At 37.5% G+C, this 13,490-nt stretch overlaps 1 protein-coding gene across 3 annotated transcripts in view; it reads left to right on the top strand.

Annotated features, from left to right (window-relative positions):
- The window catches only part of SOGA3 (SOGA family member 3), a 61,995-nt gene extending 48,538 nt beyond the window's left edge, over nucleotides 1–13,457 (top strand). Inside the window, exons 8-9 of one of the 3 annotated variants that reach the window (XM_042939782.1) lie at nucleotides 1,816–2,016; nucleotides 3,196–3,293. The gene's annotated coding sequence lies outside the window, so the exon portion shown is untranslated. Of the gene's footprint in view, nucleotides 1–1,815; nucleotides 2,017–3,106; nucleotides 3,294–13,388 lie in introns of those variants that run through there. The other 2 variants (XM_042939783.1, XM_042939784.1) reach the window with 2 other exon arrangements.
- Nucleotides 13,458–13,490: the final 33 nt, after the last annotated feature.

The following is a 13,490-nucleotide window of genomic DNA, read 5'->3' as shown; positions in this document are numbered from 1 at the left end:
AAGTTGTGAGTTAATTTTTAAACATTTCCAGGAGCAACTTTCAAGTACTGTTATAACTTCACTTGATCAGGGAATAGGAGCAGTAGGGGTGACATCCACCTCTTTAAAAAAAGAGGAGAAATTTCAGAAATTTCTACTTTTCACTGCCCGTTGTTAAGCCAGGCTATATCGTCCTAAAGAGCTTCATTGTATATCTCAGATGTTTATATTTAATAAACTTAAATATGCTGACATTTTCTGATTATTCAGTTTCATTGTTAAAATTACAAAACGCTTTTAGTTCATAGTTGTATAAGTTTTTCTATAGCTATTTTTCAAAATAGGGTACCATCAAAACTCAATATCTGAAAATAAAATCACAAAATTTTATAAATCTAAACTTTACTGTGATATAAGAATATGTAGTGAATTTTAGCAGTTATTCAGCCTTTTAAAAAGTATTCATGTTGTGTTTTAGAATGTTCTAAACCAAAATTCAAGCTCAGTTCATAATATTTTGCTTTTGTTTTGATTATTTTTCTTTTAAGTTATTAGTATATTCTCAGATATATTAAATAAATAAGAGTTTTTATCTTATACCAAAATAAATATTAAATATTAAATATGGAGGATAGCACAAATTGAAAAATTAGAACCTTTTAGAAAAGTTTAGAGCCCTAATTCACTTCCTAAAATGCAAATGTCCTGGCAGTATTAAGAAAAGGTGCAGCAGGGCGCTGGGGTGGCTCAGTCAATTAAGCGTTTCATTCCTGGTTTCTGCTCAGGTCGTAATCTCGTGGTTCATGAGTTTGAGGCCCGTGTAGGGCTCTGCGCTGATGTTCAGAGCCTACTTGGGATTCTTTCTCCCTCCCTCTCTCTGCCCCTCCCCTGCTCTTGCTCTCTCTCTCCCAAAATAAATAAACTTAAAAAAAAAAAGAGAGAGAGAAGAAATGATGCAACTATTTCAGGAATTTTTATACTGCATACGCCAGAGATGGAGCTCTGGAAATGATTGATTCTGAAAAAAGTGTGTTCTTTATTTTCTGTAGTCCCTTCTGAGTGCTTTGAGTTGAGTTGCTTAAGTATGTACATTAACAAACAAGACGCATTAAGTGATTATCAAAGGCTGGCAAATAACATTTGTTTCTCTCTGAGGTTATCCAACATAATGTACCTTGAAAGTCCACAAGTCAGCTCTTTTAAGTTCATGTCAAAAGTACCTGCCTTAACCTATGCGTTGAAAATTAAGAGGGTGTGAAGGGCAGAAAGAAGCGTATCAGTTTGCCTACTGGCCTCAAATGATTTCGTAAGGAAAGGGAATTTAAGAGTTTGTTTTTTGAAATATACCTGATAGAGTCTATTATTTCTTAAAGTCAGAAAACTCCACTTAGTATCTACTTTATAATTCCCTTTCTTGTTTTTCATGAACATGTGCAACTTTTGCACAATCCATCTCATTTCCTCTGTATCATTAACTCCCAGATAAGGAAAACAGACCTCAACTTTTAAAATTTTTGTTAATGTTTATTTATTTTTGAGAGAGAGACAGAGAGAGCATGAGTCGGGGGAGGGCGGAGAAAGAGGGAGACACAGAATCCAAAGCAGGCTCCGGGCTCTGAGCTGTCATCACAGAGCCTGATGCAGGGCTCGAACTCACAAACTGTGAGATCATGACCTGAGCTGAAGTCGGGCGCTTAACTGACTGAGCCATCCAGGCGCCCTCACATACCTCAACTTTTTAAATAGAACAATTTAGGTGTCAGCTTCAGTCAGTCATTTAGAACTTCAGAGGGAGAAGTTAACAAGTCAGCAAAATTAATTTACTCTGGATTTTAGGTGACTCCCAGGAATCTGAGCTCCTATACCTTCTGAAAGGAATTGCATATCTGCTGAGGCACCAGGGCCACTGCATGGAGGGTCTTAGCATTACTCTAACTGCTTAGATTCCATGTAGGAAGAAAAGCCACAGTGAAGCAGCCAAAGGAGGTATTGACGGAAATTAAGGATCCCTCAGCCTTGGATGTCACAAATCTTGAGGTGAGAAAGCTTTTCAAGAGAACAAACTCATGTCCTCACCTTAGAGGGAATATAATTTGCTCATAAGTAGCTATTTGTTTGAAGTACTGATATTTGTAGAAAGTGGACAGATTCAGACAAGCAGGGTAAACTCAGAATAGATAAGAATGAAGTCATGGGAGTTTTCCTGTGCAAAATATTTCAATGGCAACAACATCAACAAAAGAATATAGTGTCAGGGCAAGCACAGCCTTGTGGGTACTGTGTTTTTGTCTCATGTGGACTTATTGAGAGGCCTTGGTGTGGGCCATGGGTCTGGGGGCTCCAGAGAGTGCTCTGATTGGGTAGGGGCAGGGCTGCACTGAACTGGGGCTTTTGGCCTCTCTGTCTACACCCTTATCTTTAGATTTTTTTACTGTAGCCTTCCCACACCATGATGTCACATTTCTTTCCACCTGGGCACCCACCCATACAGCATCCTGTTCTGATCTTCCCTCTGTCTCCCCACTCCATGTCTTGTGAAACGGATTCTTTTCCCAGGCTGCAGTCAAAGCTTACCTATATTTATTTGTTCCTTCCAGTCGCTTCTGTGTTCTAGCTCTTCTTTTATGTGCCAAGATGTGACTAGCCAAGATGTAACTGCTTCTTCTGTCAATGAAATTTTATTAGACAGTCACAAACGGGAAATATAGTGCTACCACCTAATGATGATACATTGAACATTTGTGGTAGAAGATATATGTGGGCTAGCAACTCTCGGAGAAGGCGGGGGACTTATTGCTGTATCTTCAAATTATACTGGCTAAATGGCCTCTCTCAGCCCCACAGTATTGCTAGAACTTCCTTCCAGAGAGAAGTGACTCAGGGCAGCCCTCTTGTGGTGGACCAATGTTCCCAAGGTTCTTTTCTAGAATAAGAGGTAGCCCTAGAATAAGAAGTAGTACTTTTATTATTTAGATTTTGTTGTCATCATTATCAAAATCTCCTAGCTCAAGAATCTGGAAATAATATAATGAGATGCTAAAAACTAATTTGAGAACAGTAAGCAAGATCTATCTCTAGTTTTAAATAGCCCATACTTCTAAAATGTTTTTGTGTTTTGTTTCTTCAGAATACAGACCAGTACTTAAAAAGAACAGATAGTTTAAAACTGTTTTTTTTTTTTAATATTTCTGTCATCTGGAAATGCCTGTACATAAGCCCCATGACAGATCTGCTTGGCTAAAAACGCTGTTGACATGCCACCAGCCCTCAGAAAGAAGAGAGAGCCAGCATCCCATGATTCCAGAGGGAAGACATCCAGCACTGGGGAAATAAGCACATTCTCTGAAACACAACAATCTAAATATGTAACTTTCATGGGTAATAAATACTCTGTGTGTGACTCTCATAATTTTATAAACCAAAACAGACTCTTGTATAAGTATCAAAATTATATTTCTGTCACTAACACAAAATCCAAACTCTGTCATTCTAGGACTAAAATAACACAGGACCAAATTTGACAGAATTAGCTGTGGAACTTTATAAAAATTAAGAAACCTTGGCCTCATCACTGGATGACCTGATTCCAAAAATCTGAGGTCAAGTTCCAGCTTTCATAATTTTTTTTTTTTATATATAATTCTATGAGTGATTGCAGTATCCAGTAAGTCTGGGAGTGCCACAAGTCTGTGGTCACCTTGATGGAATGGGGACCACCAGGAGAGGCTCTTTGCTTTCATTTGTAAGTTTATTTCAAGGTCGTGGGCTGCTCAGAATGTGGACAGTCAATGCCACAGGTTACATTTCAGGAATCTTCAGAGTTGACCAAGCTTGCTGCAAACAAGGATTTATCTTATTCTTCTTCTGGGCCTTAGGGTCCGACAGTATACCTGGCACAGAGTTGGTGCTCACAGATATTTGTTACACGGAATGCTAATTGGAGTGCCCAAGACCTCTCCCTAGAAATGGAAGATAATTTAAGAGTCAAGAGAGTCCTGCTAAGCAACTGAGACCCTGTATCATAAAGTATTATGAAAATTGCAAAACGTGCATTATTCTAAAGGAAAGGATTATTTTAAATATGACATCTGTAAGAGCATCTAAATTTTAATATGCATTAGAGTGGGTTCAGTTTTTTTTTTTTAATGTTTATTTTTGACAGAGAAACAAAGCATATGGGGGGAGGGGCAGAGAGAGAGGGAAACACAGAATCCGAAGCAGGCTCCAGGCTCCAAGCTGTCAGCACAAAGCCCAACGTGGGGCTCGAACTCACAGACTGCAACATCATGACCTGAGCCAAAGTCGGACGCTCAACCGACTGAGCCACCCAGGTGCCCCGAGTTCAGTTTCTCAAAGTCACCACTTTTCCAATTTTTTCCATCTCCTTGCCAAGGAAAGTAGAAACACAGTACCCTTTCAACTGGTAGATATGGTTCAAGAAGAAAAGAAAAAGAACAGAAAAACTATACAAGCAAGAAGTCAGAAGCCACCCAGCCTCATACACAACCATAGTTGTCACAGCATAAAGAGACTAAATAAATAACTACTTTGTGATGCTTCAAAATCATCACTTAGATGCAAACTATAAATTAAATGTGTACTGGCCTGCTAAAGGCAAAATTGGAGCGTCTATTTCCAGATTTCCTTCAACCACTAAATGAAAATCCATTTGTCTTTGCATTTTGACCCAAGATTTATATTATCTCAAGACACAGCTTCTTTAGACAAGCTGTCATCAAGGTAAATACTCTGCTATTTGATTCCTGTGTGGTACTTGGAAGATGGAATGTCATCCCCCTCATATGGACTTAACAGAAAACTGCACTTAAAAGTTGACAAGGCCAGAATTCAACCTCTCATGCCCCAACCCCCTATCCCTGGGTTCTGTTCCCTTCCCTTGAACTCCATGGAATTTTAAACTTCAAGGCACTCCACCAAGAATGAGAAGACCAGAATTCTATTCCTGGCTTTGCTAGTAAGTGGCTCTGTGACCTTAAACAGATGACCTAACATCAGGGCCTCTTTCCTCAGCTATAAAATGAGAGGGTTGACTAGATGATTTCAGAGGTTCTTTCTGGCTCTAGAATTCTCTAAATCTAGAAACACCTTCAACTAGAAACATTTGTGTACTCAATATTCCTTTTTTACCCTTTCCAAAATGTTTTAGTTTGTGGCCTAATATCATTATGCATGTAGACCTTTTCAAATCCTTTTCAGGATTCTCTTTTATGTTTCTTGAAGCAGCTCATGTTGCTGCATTTACTTTACATTAAATATTATGTTATACATGTCCTTATCCCTTAGCTATACTTTGAATTAGGATCAGTATGTCACCAGATATGCATGATTCTTCCAAATTCTCTTCAATATACAGAGCAATTATTTGGGCCAATTTCATATTTGAAGGTGTAAATATTGAAATGGTTTAAAGTAATCTAGAGTATACAACAAATTGCATTTTTGCCATAATGTTTTCAGCCATTCTGATAGCTGCTTGAAAATGTCAGGCACTTCAAGATATCTGAATATCATTAAAGGGCTGAATATACCAGCATCGGTCTTTTTAATCCATTCATTTTACATACATACCAGTAGGAATGTTTCTCAAAGTTTTCTTAAAAGTTTTTAGTGGAAAGATTCAAAAGCATCTGCACTGAATATTTATTGCCTTTGTATGCTTTCATCTTCTGGGTATATAATACAGCATGGAAATTGAAGCTACTACATACAAAAAAATTATTCAACAAAAGGGTTGGTAAATACTAGAATAAGTGATATACCTGGAGTGAAATTCTTGTCAGTGTCTCTCCCTAGTTTTTGATTCTGTGTAATTTAAGGTCGGTTTTACCATGAAAAGAAGTAGATAGAAGCACCTGCAATAAATAATTATTGGGGCTTCCATGGAAGGGGGGCATTCGAATAGGTACTATTGAGTGATACTATAGAGTATAGCCCAACATAATTTCTCCCATACTTACCTGCATATTATCTGAAGTTCTGATAGGATTTAGAAAAGTCTTGATTCAATTCACAAAGGACTCATGGAAATTAAGAGGTTTGGAATGGAAGAGAGTGAAGGGGGAACAATGTTATTAGATAATTCTGTAGAGGTCCTTTGGGGCAATCCCTTGCCCCACCCCAGGATTATCCTCCTGTCTTGGTAAGGTTAGAGGCAGAAATAAACCAACTTTTTTTGTGTGCTTGGCACTAAAAGTGTCCCCTCATACTCTTACAACAACCTCATGAAGTAAATATAATTATCCCTTTACAGATGAAACACACTTGAAAATTCACACAGAGAAGTGGTGGCAATAGAATTGAAACCAAGACCTCTGTGGCAAAATTCTCACATCTCCAGTTAGAAAAACCAGTTCTGGGGAGCCTGGGTGGCTCAGTCTGTAGGCATCTCACTCTTGATCTCAGCTCGGGTCATGATCTCACAGTTCATGAGTTCAAGCCCTGCATTGGGCTCTGTGTTGATCGTGCAGAGCATGCTTGGAATTCTGTCTCTCCTTCTCTCTGCCCTTCTGCTGCTTGTGCTTGCTCTCTCTCAAAATAAATAAATAAATTTTTAAAAATTTAAAAAGAAAAGAAAAGAAAAACCAGTTCCAAGCTCTATTCCTCCACATGATGTTTTTCTACAAACTTCAGCAAGATACTTGACATCTCTCAGCCATGGTTTTATCAGTACGATCAGGGTAATAATATCTACAGATATATTTGCTATGAGGGTGAACTAGGATAAAGATATATTCTAAGTACCTAGCCCAGAGTTTTGCAGAGAGCTGTCTGTCTATGAGTAATCACTATTATTGCTATAACTATTATTACTGTTATTGCTTTTGAAATTATGATGCCAGGCTTTCAAAACACAGAGCATGATTTCCTTCAATTGTACTATATGTACTAACGTGTTACCATGGGCAGGTTACTATAATTAAACTTTTGAGGTCCCCATGAAATATTCATATGGAAGCAGGCAAAAATAACGTGAAAGTGAATATGTAACATTTTAATGACCACACAGAGGAAATTCTTCAGACTTGAGGATAAGATCTTAGTATTTAAACCCTTAAATGGCTTATTTGCTAAAATAGACACAGAATTGTGTTAGACACTTTCTTTAACTCAGTTAAACCAAACATGAGCAGATGGATGCATGTACAAGTTCACATGCAACCTGCAAATGTTGCTGGAGAGAGGCATCTTCCCTGGCATTTCCAGGAGAGATCAATTTGGCCATGGTTTAGGGAGCCTCTCCATATACTTGGGCTGTGGTACACCTCAACTGAAAACAAACACATGAGCATCTCATTGGTTTTTTTCCCTCCCATAATAAGTGTTATTCTTTTCTATGGTCTCTGGTTTCCTCTGGCAGAAAGACATCACTAATGTAGATAGAGACAGCAAGCTGTCATAGAAACACAAAGAGTATGAGGCTGGTCTGTATATATGTCCCACTCCTACTTTATTTAAAGACAGAAGTTTGATACGTTTTCACAAATCTTTGGAGATTAAACATATTACATACATATATATATATATATATTAAATATATTACATTATATATATGTGTATGTGTGTATGTGTGTGTGTGTGTGTGTGTGTGTGTGTATATAAAATTGTTGCACATGTTGTTATGCCACATCCAGACACCAACTTCTCAAGGCACTGAAGAGTACATTCTGATTCTCACTGAAAAAGGGAAAGAGAGAAGTATGCAAGGAAATAATTCTTGACTATAAAGAAGGAGGTGACTTTTTCAAATAACCTCTAAAATTGGCCATTGTCATTGTGTGATATTAACACCAGCCCTTTTGGCAAGTTTGAAAATAGTGGGCTCCATTATAAAAGCTAAAAATGTCCTGGACCTGGAGTTGTTTACCCAGAGTATGAGCTGCTCTAAAGTTACAGAGCTCTGGTTGGAAGAGTGGCTTGAAGGCCGCCTCCAAGTATCTGACGTCACAGGAGTCTCAGCTGCTGCTGTGACACTGACCTGAGCGGCTTCTTGATTTGTGAAAGGAGTGAAGGTTTAAAAGGGATTTGCCAGTACTGCTCTCTTGCATGGTTGGACGTATTTTGCATTCCCATTTTCTGCAAAGAAGCAAAATTCACCGAGCTGAGACTTTTGTCTTTAAAAAAAAAACCTAGCTATCCTTCCATTGCTAGATTGACCAAATGGTGGAACATCCATAGGATTTCTCCCCAGAGCTAAAAGGTATGTTTCTTCCTAACCGTTTGAAATCAAGTGATTCATTCTGGCAAAATATAGAGGGGCTACTGCTGATGTGTTTTAAACTATGGGCACTGTTTAAGTGCAAGATTATTTCAACATCTGCCTGTTCCAGTGTCTGCGTCTGGGCTGTAAAAACAGTGGGGCGGGGTGCATAACGGATTTTACTGACGCCCAGGGATGAGAAGGTCCAGCTGCTGTGAGTGGATTTCTCAACTCTGGACTGACAATGACATCCGCCCTCTGAAACTGTTTTTAAAACACTGCTTCTCAGTACTTTGAACAGCACTTTGCCTACTGTAGGATTTCACTAAATGTATTTATTAGAATGTTGTTTTTCATTAGGATGAAGACTTCTTACATTTGCAAGTAAAATTCAAAACCCATGAGGTTATTGGTATTTGAAAATTACAAAGAAAAATAAACATAGTTCATTCAAGATGATGGCGTTTGCTCACTACATGAGTAGTGTTTCTGTAATTTTAGTGGAAGTGTGTGCCATGCATAACCGACTAATCTGTAATTAGAAGGGGACCTTACCACTACATCTTCTATTGTTTAAGCAAATTAATTTTAGATACTTAAAGTCTCTTTCAAAGCTTTTATTTTTTAAGAGAAGTAAAATCAGTACACCTATATTTTGGGTGTTTTCTAGTTTGAGTGTCTAACTGGGGGAAAAACAAGGAAGAAGAAGGTAATAAAATGAGAAGACAAAAGCATTTCTTCAGACTTGCATGTAGTAGTGTCTCTTTGACCCTTTTGGAACACGAGGAACATGTTGAAATAGCAAGAAATAGCAATAAAAAAAATATTCCTTTTTGCCCTGCAATCAAATCAAATCGTTGTCTTTGGAAAGATGCATTTGCTAGTAAAACGATAGGAGAGGAATAAGGTCTGTTAATTAGCTGAAATGATGCAAATGATTGATAGCCTGGAGGAAGAGCTAGAGAATCTTGATGCATAACTCTGATGGGTATAGGCATGGGAATTCTAAATCCCTCAAAGTTAGAAGCAAAGCATCTCTAGGACCAATGATTTTTCTAGGAATTTTGAGTAGCACGGTGCGTAGCATGCCAACATTCATTTGTAACCTCCTCCAAATGAAAAATCTTTGATGATAGGAAAAGTATGTGTAGAAAAAGGAGATGGGAGAGCAAAAAACAATACTTTGAACCAAAATCTCAGAAGAGAGAAGTAGCGAGAGAGTCAGCTCCCGTAATGCTGATTTGTTTGGCTAATGTCCAGTTTCCAGCTGGGGAGATGGTGGGTAAAATGGTACTGACCCAGGTGTAGTGAGAATGGAACACTCCTCAAAGAAGTGTTCCTGTGACCACACTGAGGCTAATTTGAGAAATTAAAATAATTTATTGTGAGACTCCTAAGTTGCTCTTAAATGCTGCCTGCTAGTGGGGCCTAAGTAAGCAGAACTATTTTCCTCCCATCACCATACTCATTGCAACCCACTCACAACCCAACAATTGTGACTTCCAGCCTCGGCCTCAGGGACTCAGAAGTAGGTTGCACGGATTGTATAATGCTACCTTGGAGTTGTTGAGAAAAGAACGTGTGCATGACTGAGTAATGCAGCTCACTCTACCCTTTTACAGTTGCTCTAATAAATTTTTATTCTGAATGAAATTGTGCACGGAGTGAATTGATAGAGACACAGGGAGGGATGCAGATAGCAGTAATCCTTCCTTCTCTCCCACATAGATGCCAATATCTGTGGGCGAAAAAGAGTGACAACTAGAAACAAAGAGAACTTTTGTATTTGCATCAGTAGAGAGCAGTGAAAATGAGTTTTAGAATCTGCTGAACCACTTTACCCCATAACTTCTCATCATAGAACATTAAGTCCCTCCAAAGTTGCCCCCATTAGTTGATTTTTTAATATTTAAGGAGAATTATAATAAAAACAGTTTTATATAAGATTTATCTATCCAAATCTTTGCTAACAATACAAAATTTTCTGAATATTCAACTTGCCACGTATCCTAAAATACTTGAAAAATAATGAGGGCAAACAAGGAAAACATGAGAGTTCACACAATTAGATTTGCTTCTATTAATTTTCTAACTTAAAAAAACGTGAAAATCTTCAGTTTTATTCTGGAGAAAGAAAACATAAAGAAGGATAATTGAAGGCAAGGAGGGAGGGAGGGAAGAAAAGAAAAAGAGGGAAGGACAGAAGGAAGAAACCAAGGAACAGGCATTTATTGAGCACCCACTATGGTTCAGAATGATGTGAGAGACTTTTATTAAGCATTCTCTCTCTTATGTTCATGTAATCCCTGCAGTGACTCTATGGACCCCATTTTACTTTTGGAGGAGAAAGCAATAAATTCAGTCATACTATATTTGACATTTATAACGAGACATAGATGCTAGGAAGGCAAAATAAATCCTCCCACAAAAATTGGCACAGATATTGCTCTATAGGAATTTTCTTTCAAAGGCTTGGTTTTGATCCATAACCATTACATTTCCTGACACTAGATGGGGGTCTGGCCCTGGAGAGGGGAAGCTGTGTGGATTGGCCCTTGTCCATAGTAAATGATGAGTGGTCTTTGCAGTTAAGTGCAGGATTCTGTCTGCTTTGGGAACATTACCTGGGTTCATATATAGTGCTGTTTTACAAGGGGCAAGCCTGAGTTAGACTGAGTTAGACTGTAAAGAAAAGAAAAAAGAAAAGAAAGGAAAAGAAAAGAGAAAAAAGGAAAGGAAAGGAAAAAGAAAAAAAGAAAAGAAAAAAAAAGAGGAAGGGTCTGGCATCTTTTAACCTTTTAACCCTGGTCTGGAGTGGTTCTAGAAGAGTTAGCAATAGAAAGAAAAATTGGGGCCATTTGTACATAACTATAGGAGACACTTTATGATGATTTCTGAACATTTACAGTGCTTAAAGACAGGATGAATCATGGGTGGTCATAGCACCTCTTTTCCAGCTAGCCTGAAAGAAGTATGTTTTTTTTCTATAATTTCCTTGGTTCGTTTCCAACTATCTCTTGAGGTCTTAAACCACTCATTCCACTCTTCCTAAGAAGTCCTAGTGTTAACTACCTGCTAGTGAGCAAGATAGTTTCAGCTCACAGTTAATTACATATGGTTTTAAAGCAGTCTACCAGTCTAAAAATAAGCACTGTCTGCATTTCCTGTGGAATAATTATTAGATGAACTTAAAAGATTACTAGGTAATCAAGATTAATGACAGAGTCTCCAAAACAAACAGAAAACAAAATCATGTATATTCTTTACTTTCTTCATTTTGTTAGGTCTTCACTGACGTATTTATTTTGGGCAACTAGCATTGGTAATGGCAGGTACATGTGGTCCCTGGCTCATTGGTGTGGGAGGTAGTCAAAGGAAGGAAGGATGACAGAGAAGATGGAAAATGGGATTAGAAAAAGAGCATGGCTAAGTGGATAAAATGAGACATGATAACATCTCAAGTGGCTAAATCTGAAATTACTTCTTTTTCTTGACTGGGTTAGTCATAGTATTGGGAGTGTCAAGAAGTAGGTAAAAATGACCAAAGTGTCTGTGGGAAATAGTTTAAGAGAAGAATAACAATGTAGATCTCAATGTTTTTAAGCTGTTTTTGAAGGTGGAGCCCTCATATAGCACTGACATTTTTTTATCCTTATTAGTCTGTTATAATTCACTGATAGATTGCAGCTCAAACTATGTTTGGAACAGTTTACCACTTGGATATGCATGCTCAGAACAGTCTGATAAAAATAAAATTAATCTTCAATGTTTATCTTATATTTGGGACACGAAATATGCAGCCATCTTCTGCAACTACAAAATGGGGCTTGCTGCCTGGTTATGTTGGCTTCATTCCACAGCACCAACATCCAAGCAGCTATAGACCCTGGGGGCACTTTGCTCATAATTAGCATAAGCCACTACCTGGTAAATTAACACATTTCGGTCATGGCCTAGAAACCTGAAGATATAGACTTTTAATAGACATGATTATCTTAGATGATGGTTTAAACATTTTAAATATGCTTTTCTACCCACTAATAAATGTCTATGTCTTTCTTTTTAAGTACGCTCTACACCCAACTTGAACTAATGACCCCAACGTTAAGAGTCGTCTGCTCCAATGACCCAGCCAGCCTGGCACCCTATATGACTTTCTTAATAAAAATTATTTTTAGTAGAAGTCAGACCAATATCTTTTAAAGCAAAAAATAGGGAAAATGTTTAAAATTTTCAAACTATCTTGCATGCCATATGCCATTTAATCTTTATAACAACCCTGTAAGTATCTTCCATTTTAACATAAATAAACTAAATCTCAGAAATTTTAGATGACTTATAACAAAGTTACCAATGTGGTATTTTAAATTCCATCTTCAAACCCTAAACATGCATACCCTAAAAGCTAGAAATCTATTTCAGTCACAGCCTAATGTGATCAAGGATATCCTTGCAAAATGAGCAAACCATTTTCTTCAGTGCTCTGTATTCAGTAGCCTAAACAGATTTGAATATATGGTCCATTAGAAGAAAATGAGAGATAAGTTTTAACATGTGGCTCCCAGGATAACTTTGTTGTTTTTACATTTTCCTTGATGAAGTAAAATAATGAAGATATTTTTATGATTTAGTTTGTCCTTTTTTTTGCTGATACATCAGTCCCAGATCAACTGCCAACTCAGGTTTCTTATTAATACAATAATCCCATTTGGCATGGGCTTTAACTCTGAATATAAAATTGAAACTGTAGTCCAACACTGTTTCAGGACTTTAATTCATAGAAACATGTATTCTGGTTGCAACAGAAAAGGAGTAATTCTGTTGCAGTAGAATTTACCACGGTTGTGTAGATACATGGCCATACAGTTGAATTTCATACTACCACTCTTAGTCACAGAAAAAATTCCATCTTTAGATTAGATAGTTAAAAAGAATGCTTACATATCACGTATGTATTTAATTTTGCTGTCTGATTTCAGAAAGGGGGAAAAAAGTCTTTGGACAATACTTACTTTTTGACTGTGCTAGTCCTTCTTAAGCAGATTGTTAATCATCTCCTCTCTTCTTTTAAGGGCAGTGTTCCTATGGTTTGTTTATGTCATGGCTCTTAATAAAATGATAATGTGTTTTCAAAAAGCAAATGGATTTGGAACTCTTTCTTGTTATGTTTATATTAGGCTTTATTTTAAAGGCAAGTGGGACTGCTTCAAATAAAACAACTCCAAGCTTCCAAGAAACAGTTAAGAAGGCAGAGACAAGCAGAAATACCCCTTCACTAACACTCACACGGTTG

The sequence above is a fragment of the Panthera leo genome, chromosome B2 (assembly GCF_018350215.1).
Source record: "Panthera leo isolate Ple1 chromosome B2, P.leo_Ple1_pat1.1, whole genome shotgun sequence".
Classification (NCBI taxonomy): domain Eukaryota; kingdom Metazoa; phylum Chordata; class Mammalia; order Carnivora; family Felidae; genus Panthera; species Panthera leo.
This window is presented reverse-complemented; position numbering and strand designations above follow the sequence as displayed.